Source organism: Furipterus horrens, unplaced genomic scaffold, assembly GCF_987537825.1.
Source record: "Furipterus horrens unplaced genomic scaffold, mFurHor1.1.pri manual_scaffold_5, whole genome shotgun sequence".
NCBI classification, from domain to species: domain Eukaryota; kingdom Metazoa; phylum Chordata; class Mammalia; order Chiroptera; family Furipteridae; genus Furipterus; species Furipterus horrens.
In genome coordinates, this window is record NW_028327175.1 from 118,942,239 (window position 1) to 118,950,294 (window position 8,056).

The following is an 8,056-nucleotide window of genomic DNA, read 5'->3' on the forward strand; positions in this document are numbered from 1 at the left end:
GGTCGGGGAAGGGACGCTTCCCCGGAGGCAAGCGTCAGGCCAAGGCTTCGAGGCCGCCCCCGCGACTTGGCCTTGGGCCGGGCGGTCCCCGAAGGCGGCACGGATTTTTTTCTCCAAACCCGCCGGAAGGTGATCGGCCGAGTAGAGCCTCGCCATACAACAACCCCCAACCCCGGGCCTCGGGCTGCCGACTTGGTTACGGGTGTCTCCGAACTTGTGGCCAGCGAGTCCCGGGTGACCCTAAGAAAGGGCGCCGGGCTCCCCAGCTACGCACCTCCCGCCGAGTCACGGACGTCTGAGCGACTAGCCATTGGAACAGGAGTGACGACGCCCTTTCTCTGGCAACAGAAGAGGCTGGCCTGTCACCAGAAAACTCCAAATTGAAAGTCAGCGGGTGGTGGCGAAGCCTCCCCGCCACACCTTTACCAACCCCGGGGAGGACAATACACCTCTTACGTGCAGAACGCGCCTCCTACCCCCACCCCGGCACAGCACCGTGCCCCTAACTGGTCCACCACTGCCCGGGGCCATTAATTCCTTAGAAACGGAGATACCGCACTTAGAGGGGAGATAGAACTTAGAGCCGGTCGGTCCTGATGGATCCGACTGTTCTGACTGCCCAGCTAGGGAGGAGGTCCTTGCCTCAAGGAGTCTGCCCCGGGTTCCGGCAGCCTTGCATTCCCTTGCATCTGAAATGTGCCGGCCCGGGTCTCCCGCCACCTGCGGGTGACTGGAAGGCCTCTTGTCTGTTCATGGACTAACCGGCTTGCCAGGGGTCAGTGAGCCCCACTCTTCACCTTAGGGAAAGGGGGTAGGGGGAAAGCGCTTGTTGTTTAAAGTGCACAGAGTGTTGGGAGGCCCCCACGTGGTGGCAGAGAGCTGACCTACAGAGTGGCCTGTCCTCTTGCCTCCCCTCCTGCCTCCTTTTGCTGGTCACCTGCCAAGAAACACCCTTCCCTGATGGTCTGCAGTGGCTCCCCTTTAGAGGAACTGCCTTCCACTCCCGTTCCCCACTCTGCAACCTGAGGACGCTGAGGGAAGGCCCCAGTGGGGGCTGCCTGGGGGTATCACAGGACCCTTGCAAGTGAAAGCAGGATTTAAGGGTAGGGGGCACAGATGACAGACATGGTCCAAGTTGTCCTACTCGTGGGAGCAGCTCCCATCCCCTTCCTGTGCCCAGTGTGCCTTCTGACACCAGGTTTGGGTTTTCAAAATCTCTCTTCTCTCAGGAAAATGAGGCACAGGTTGCACTGAGTATACTGGACAAGGCAGCCTCTCCCTGCTCCCTACCAACCCACGAGGGGTACCACACAGCCATGACCGGATCCCTGAGACACAGACAGTTGACTTCTGGGACCTTGGAGCAGAAGAGGCTGAGCTGAGGGAGTCCTGTGCTAGGTCACAGCGATGTAGCATGTGTGGTCCTAGGCCCTACCAGACTGTACTGACCGCTCCAGGACTGATGGGGAGCTTCTGTTGTATATGTGCATGCCACTCCAACAGGATGGGTAGCTCCCCTCCAGAGCTTGGCCCAAGCCTTTGAAAGCAAATGCATGCACTTCCAAGAGGCAGCATTCCGGGTGCAGCCTCCATACAGGATGGGCTGCTGACACATGGGCTGGAGCCCAAGCCATCTTGAAGCCTCTAAACTCACCTTGTACTTCCCAGCCTCATCCTCCATTAGTGCTGATGATGGTTCATGTCTTCAACCACTAGGTGCGCCCTGAATGGACATGGCCTTCAGAGAAGGAGCTGGTTGCACTTAGTTCGTGTGTTTGCTGGTATAGATGAAACCATGCCTTGTTCCGGGGTTTTTCTGGGCAGCACACTACGGAACCACACTGCATAGTTCCCATTTGGAAGATGCTGGAGTTGAGGAGAGGTCTAAGAGTAGACACACCAAGGGACTGAGACACTCACCACATGGAGTGAGGATCCAGGAAGGTGGCTTTGAGAAGGTGACAATTAAGCTGAGACCTGAAGCTTCTGATCTCTAAGAGAGAGAGGAAAGAGCACTCCCAGGGTGGCAGTGGAGGCATGTGCAAAGGCCCTGAGGCAGCAGAAAGCACAGGGTATCTGAGAACATTGAGGCCATGGTGAATTAAAACTTGAGAGACAAGTCTTGGAACCCCCTCTCAGCCCACCTCTTGAGCTCCCCTCCTCTCAGCTTTTCCTTCCTGCTCCCGTCTGCCCCAGTCCACATGACCTTACCTTCATCTACAGGGCTTTGTGATCCAATTGGCGCAGTCTGGACTGTCAGCTCTGGGGCATGGGAAAGCTGATGTACCCATACCCCCTGACAGAGGTCTCAGGGCACTTACAAAGAAGGAGGTGTTGGCTTGAAGCCCCCCACTCCCATGCATACAAGACCTGAGACCTGGTCAGTCTTGACCTGGAGAGCTCTAGGAAACCTCTTCCAGGCACAGAGACCCCCAAACCCTTCTAGGGTGGCCAGCTTAGGAAGCCTAACTATGCTGGGCACTGGAAAGGCTGAGTGGGAAGGAAGAGGCTGTTGAGGGCTAAATGCCATCATGGAGGAGGGCACCTTGTTGTCACTCCTTGCATTTCTCTGCCCATCCTCTGCCTGGCCCTGGTCTTGGACAGTCAGGGAGATGATGTCCTTAGTTTTTACAGTCTCTAAAAGACTGGTGTTGGGAGCAGGCTATGTGGGCCCATGAGTCCTAATGCCAGCATGTCTCCTGTGTCTGCGGCCCAACCTGAGGAGGTTGGTATCACATCCTGGAAACCCTGGCTTGGCCTCAGTGATTAATTGGTGCTTTTAATTCCTGCCTGGTCTGCAGAAACCAAACATCCAGCACAGAGGTGGACAGGTGGCTCTGAGCAACAGCTCCGTCATGGCAGCCTCATCTTGCTTCACTGTGTCTCCAGAAAGAGAGGAGAAGGCCTCACAGTGGTGCCAGGAGTCCAGTGTCCCCCAGTAACAGACTGAGGACTCTGGGCCAAGCTTTTTGCTAAACCCCTGTTTGTCTTAGTTTGCCAGCTGGTGTGGAAGTTCTGGTTTGGGCTCGAAACTGGCCCTTTGGTTGGGCAGATATCCATTTGGGAGCTGGCCGTGTCTGTTACTCACCCTTGCATGCTTTCAGAGGACACGGGAACATCATGCCAGGATTTCTCCCCTCTCTGCCTACAGGACCAGGTTATTCAGGGCCAGTCTGTGATGGGCGCTGGTCCCACGCATGGGACATGAGCCCCATTGTGGTTGCCTGGTGTCATGTAGATGTCCCGATGTGTCAGGAACAACTTGGTCTCAGCTCTGGCCTCCACTCACTCACTGCTAGAAGCCGCTGAGTCCCCAGCTGTGCCAATCCATCTCTTCCCAGGTTGTGGGCGCTGACCCCACTAGCAGCCTTTGGATCTCAGTTCAGCATCTCTTTGACAGCAAGCAGAGGGTGTTCCTGTAGTCCAAAAAAAAAAAAAAAAAATCCTCAGATAGGCTTCTGGGGGGTCTCAACACTTAGCCCTCCTGGGTAAAGAGGGCACCAGAGGTTGAGGCCAGACACGGGTAGCATCTTCTACTAAGTAAACTGAGTCTGCTGAGGTGTTAGAGACTCAGGATCAGACTATGCTTTCCCCTGGACATTTCCATCCCATAAGCTCTACATGACACCAGATTCCTGGATCTCTGGACTCCAGCCCTACCCCAGGCCCTCACTTCCCTGGACCTCAGACTCCACGTTCATTCTGAGCCCTGGCTACCCTGGATCCGAGCCCTATTTTGAACACTCACTTCCCAGGACCCCCAGATTCCAGCCTCATTAGAGATCCTCACTCCTCTGGACACTCTCATTCTGGGCCCTCACCCCCAGACCCCTGACCTTCACCATCCCCTTTGCACCAGTCCTATGCACCAAGCTCCTGTCTTCTGGGCACTGAGCTCTGAAAAGTCACAAGGGCTAGGAGAGGCTTTCTCAGCTCACATGCAGGAGGGCAGTGAGGATGTCAAAGTCAGCTCTAGAAAATCAGTGTTCTGAACCCAAATGGGTGCTGAGAGCTGTGCTCATCCTTCTAAGCTCAACTTTCAGATTGAGACTTCTTGTTCAAGATGTCCAAAAAACCCCTCACGAAGCCACCATGTGGGGCTAGGACATGAAATCCTGGAGGGTGTGTTTTCTATTCTGTAGCTTTTTCTGCAACCACTGCTGGGGCTTCTACACCATGCCAGGCCTGCACTGGGGCCAGGACAGAGGGTGATGACCCACAGGGCCTGCCCTACAGAAGCTCATGGTGGCAAGGCATTCTAAATGAAGTGTAAAATGAGGTACTACAGAGTGGTTTGTCATTTGGGGCTACCAACTGCCCTTGAGGTGTGGCAAGGGGTAGAAGGGAGTTGTAGACTTTCCCAAGAAGGCATTGGGATTCTGGAAAGGACGGCGTTTAAGATCAAGGGACCTGCCATTGTCCTCTGTGGCCCTTTGACTTTGGACAAGTTAAGAGATCACTGTGGGCAGTAGAGGAGTCTAGGGTGCCTGTCCTGAGGGGCACCACTGGGCCTCTGTGGGTTGATGTATGTAGAATGCCAGGCATGCAGTACCCAACACCTGGTGTTTATTGTATTTTCCATGCTTGTGAACTCATTATCATCTCCTGCGGATGGGCCCATCTGGGCATGCCTTCAAGGAGAACATGTAACAGGAAGGCCGCCCACTCTTTCCAGAAATGGATTGTGTGCTTTAATCACTGGGGGAGGGTCACAGGAAGGGAAAACCTGATGATGGATGGCGTTGGGCACAAGTTCCACCTCAGCTCCCTTCCCCCACTGTGAAATAAGAGGCTTGGGCCAAATCGGGGGTCTTGGACTCAAGGGCCATCAGGAGCCAGGCAGGGAGAGAATGTGGATGCTGCTGTGGGTGAGGCTGTAAGGAATAGTGGGGCCTGTGGATGGCTGAAGAGAGGCCCTAGTCATCCCATTGGCCAGCCAGGGCCACCAGACCTCAGCTGACCACAGATGCATGCCTGAGCCCAGACTGGATGAATAGCACTGCTGGCCGACTCAAGGACTTGTGATTTTGGGGACTGTTCATTACATGGCATTATTGTGGCAATCAATAACTGATACATCTCTCTGGGCAGATTCAGCCCACAGGCCTCTTGTTAGTGACCACTGGCCTAGGCAATTTCCAAGACTTCTTCCAGTTCAGAATGTGATTCTAAGAGAAAAAAAAAATTTACACATTCTTTTCCCCCACAGAGCTCTACAACCAGAGAATGGAACTGCCCTGGGATGTTCTGCTTTCTACTCTGCCTAGCAATCATGGCTCCCCAGTCTGATGGGCCGCACAGCGCCACATCTCCTTCTGGGGTGCAGGCACAGGAGTGCTCAGGGGCTGCAGCTGAGGGTCTCGGCAGAAGAGCTGGGGGAGCAAGCAGAACAGCCGTCTGTGAGTGAGTCACAGTTCCAGAGCAACCAGCAAATGGCCCAGCACCTGCTTGCCCACCCTCACCCGCACCTGCCAGCCTTACCAGGGAGTTTTGGCCACCGTACAGTCATGGTGGGATGGGCCCAAACTGATCATCCCTGCAGAAGAAAGTGACAGATGTTAGTGCCAGTGGGTCCTGCCCTTCCCATCAACATGTCAAGACATGAAAAATTAGGGTAAATGAAGGGTGCACGATTAGATTCTGGCCCAAGCTGGGTTCTCAGGGGTGCCAGAGACAGCTGCAAATGCACGTCAGGGACAAATGCCCTGATGCGGCAGGGGCTGCCAGGCCAGGGTGCCTGGGGACAGCTGGATGAGGTGCTGACACAGGACTCATTCCTCCCTGAAGTCGTCCCTCAGCTGCCGGGCATGCCGCCAGCCCTCGGGCTCAGGAGGCCGAGCTGAAGGAGCTGTGGATGGGCCTGTCAAGAAGTTGGGCCCACCTAAGGGTTCCAGCTTGTTTGTGGGTCTGCACAACACTAGCCTCAAGCTTGACCTGACAGCTTCTCTCAGGCATGCCCCGCCCCCCCTTTTGCTCCCTCTCTTCCTTTGATTGCCTTTCTCTCTGGCTTGGCCCCAGGTCCTCCTGTAACCAGTCCCAAGCAATTGGGCCTCATCTCAGCACCTCACTTTTTTTCATACAATATTTTGCTTGAAACTCTAGATTCAGGAGTGCCTCAATCCCCTGGTGCCTGTGAGACATTGCTTGGTGGAGACCCCAGTGTGCTTGTGGCACAGGCAGTGAGCTGTTGGCTGAGAGGAAAATATCCTGGTGCCTCTCCAGCACCGGCTCTGGGCACCGTGGCTGGATCATGGTTAGCAGAAAAGGTTTTCTTTGTTTTTAAGTAGAGCACATTCTTGGGGCATAAGACACACCCACACCTAAATATTATTCTAAAACTGTTCAGTGCTCCCTAATATAGATGAAGAAGTAAGTTTGGTATGAATGATATGACCTATTCTGACAGGTAAAAGCTATGCCTTCTAGGTGATTCTGAAACAACACTGGGGCATATTTTTTTGAAGGATTTTTTTTTTTTTTAGGTGAAATTCACACAGCATAAAATTAAGCACTTTTAAGTATACAATTCAGTGCCATTTAGTACATTCCCAATATTGTGCAATCATCACCTCTACCTAGTCCTAGAACATTTTTATCACCCCACAAGGAAATCCTGTACCCATTAGAGGTCACTCTTCATCCCCCTCCCCCAGCTCCTAGGAACCATGGATCTATTTTGTCTTTGTGAATTTGCTTATTCTGGACATTTCAACATGCGGCCTTGTGTGTCTGGCTTTTCTCACTTAGCCTGATGGTTTTGTGGTTCATCTAGAGGGGAGGGGACCCCAAAATACCAGAATTATCGTCTGGAGGGCGGGCTCCTTGTTGTATAGGCTTCCCCCACCAAGTGAGTGTTCTAGGAACCCATCTGTATTATTGTACCAACTAAGGTTGTGAGAAGCTGTGTTTGGCTTCAGTGAATTTTTTTTTTGAAGACTCAACGCGTTTGCCCACTTCATGATGAATGATTTACAAGTGCACCTGCCCACATTGCACTGAGTATTCAGCACTTTTTGACCCAAAACTCATGACCCTCATGCCTCACCCTCCCTAGTCACTCAATCTTGCCCCAAGCAACATTTTTTGTCCCTCTCCACCCCCCACGAAAAAGGCCTCAAAGGGAAACATTTTGCCCATGTGGAAGAGGTGAAACAAAAATGGACCTGAACTAGGGGGGATTGCTAGAGGGAAGGGGGTGTGCCAGGTGGTGGGGAGTGAAGGGGGAAAAGTTGGGACAACTGTAACAGCATAATCAGTAAAATATACTTTAAAAAATGGCAGAAGCACTAAAAGGCATAAAAATTGATGAGTTCAGAAACTGTTTTGAGCAGTGGAAAAAGCATCTCAGTAGGTGTTTTGCATCAAATGGAGAGTACTTTGAAGGTGACTGAAGTTTAAACATGTAAGAATACACAATTTTTAATAAATAAATTCCAGTGTTTTTTGCTCCCCACCCCACCCCATATGTTGTAGCATGTGTCAATATTTCACACCTTTTTATGGCTGCGTAATACAACAGTGCACTTTTGACTAAATTCAGGCTGAATGGGCAAGACCTGAACTGCTAGCCAGCTCATCCTCCACCCAAGCCCTGTCTGTGGGGTCCACTCCCTCAGATGAACTGGGCCTCTGCAGTCAGCTCCCAGGAGGGAGGACCCTGGAGGAAACACGAGAACATGAGCTCCCAGCAGACCTCTTTGATGGCCTCTCCCACCTTGGGCAAACCCAAAGAGGGAGCCTGGAGCCCAGCAAGCTGGAGGCCAGACAAGGGGCCCTTTCTGTTGTGCACAATGCCCCATTGTGCACTTCTCTGGGGAGAACAATGCAGCCCCCAGCCAGGGGACCTGAGGACAAAGAGCCCATTTGTGAGGACCATCCCCACCTGAAAAGCAGCACCCAGGGTCACACCTGATGGCAGAGCTGTCCTTCCTCGTCTTCTATCTCCTGAGCAGTTCCTGCATCCAGACAGGGATCCAGGAAAGCTTGCGCTGGTGTGGGCTGCATGCGCTGGATTCTCCCAGCTCTCCCTAAACAGCTGTGCTGGCCCATCCCAAGC

At 53.1% G+C, this 8,056-nt stretch overlaps 1 long non-coding RNA gene across 1 annotated transcript; it reads right to left on the minus strand.

The window, feature by feature from the left end:
- Window positions 1-2,791: 2,791 nt before the first annotated feature.
- LOC150009515 (uncharacterized) lies at window positions 2,792-8,056 on the minus strand. The gene is made up of 3 exons (XR_016511365.1): window positions 7,909-8,056; window positions 5,482-5,536; window positions 2,792-3,416 (listed from the first exon to the last, which is right to left on the minus strand). It is a non-coding gene; the product is annotated as an uncharacterized LOC150009515 (long non-coding RNA).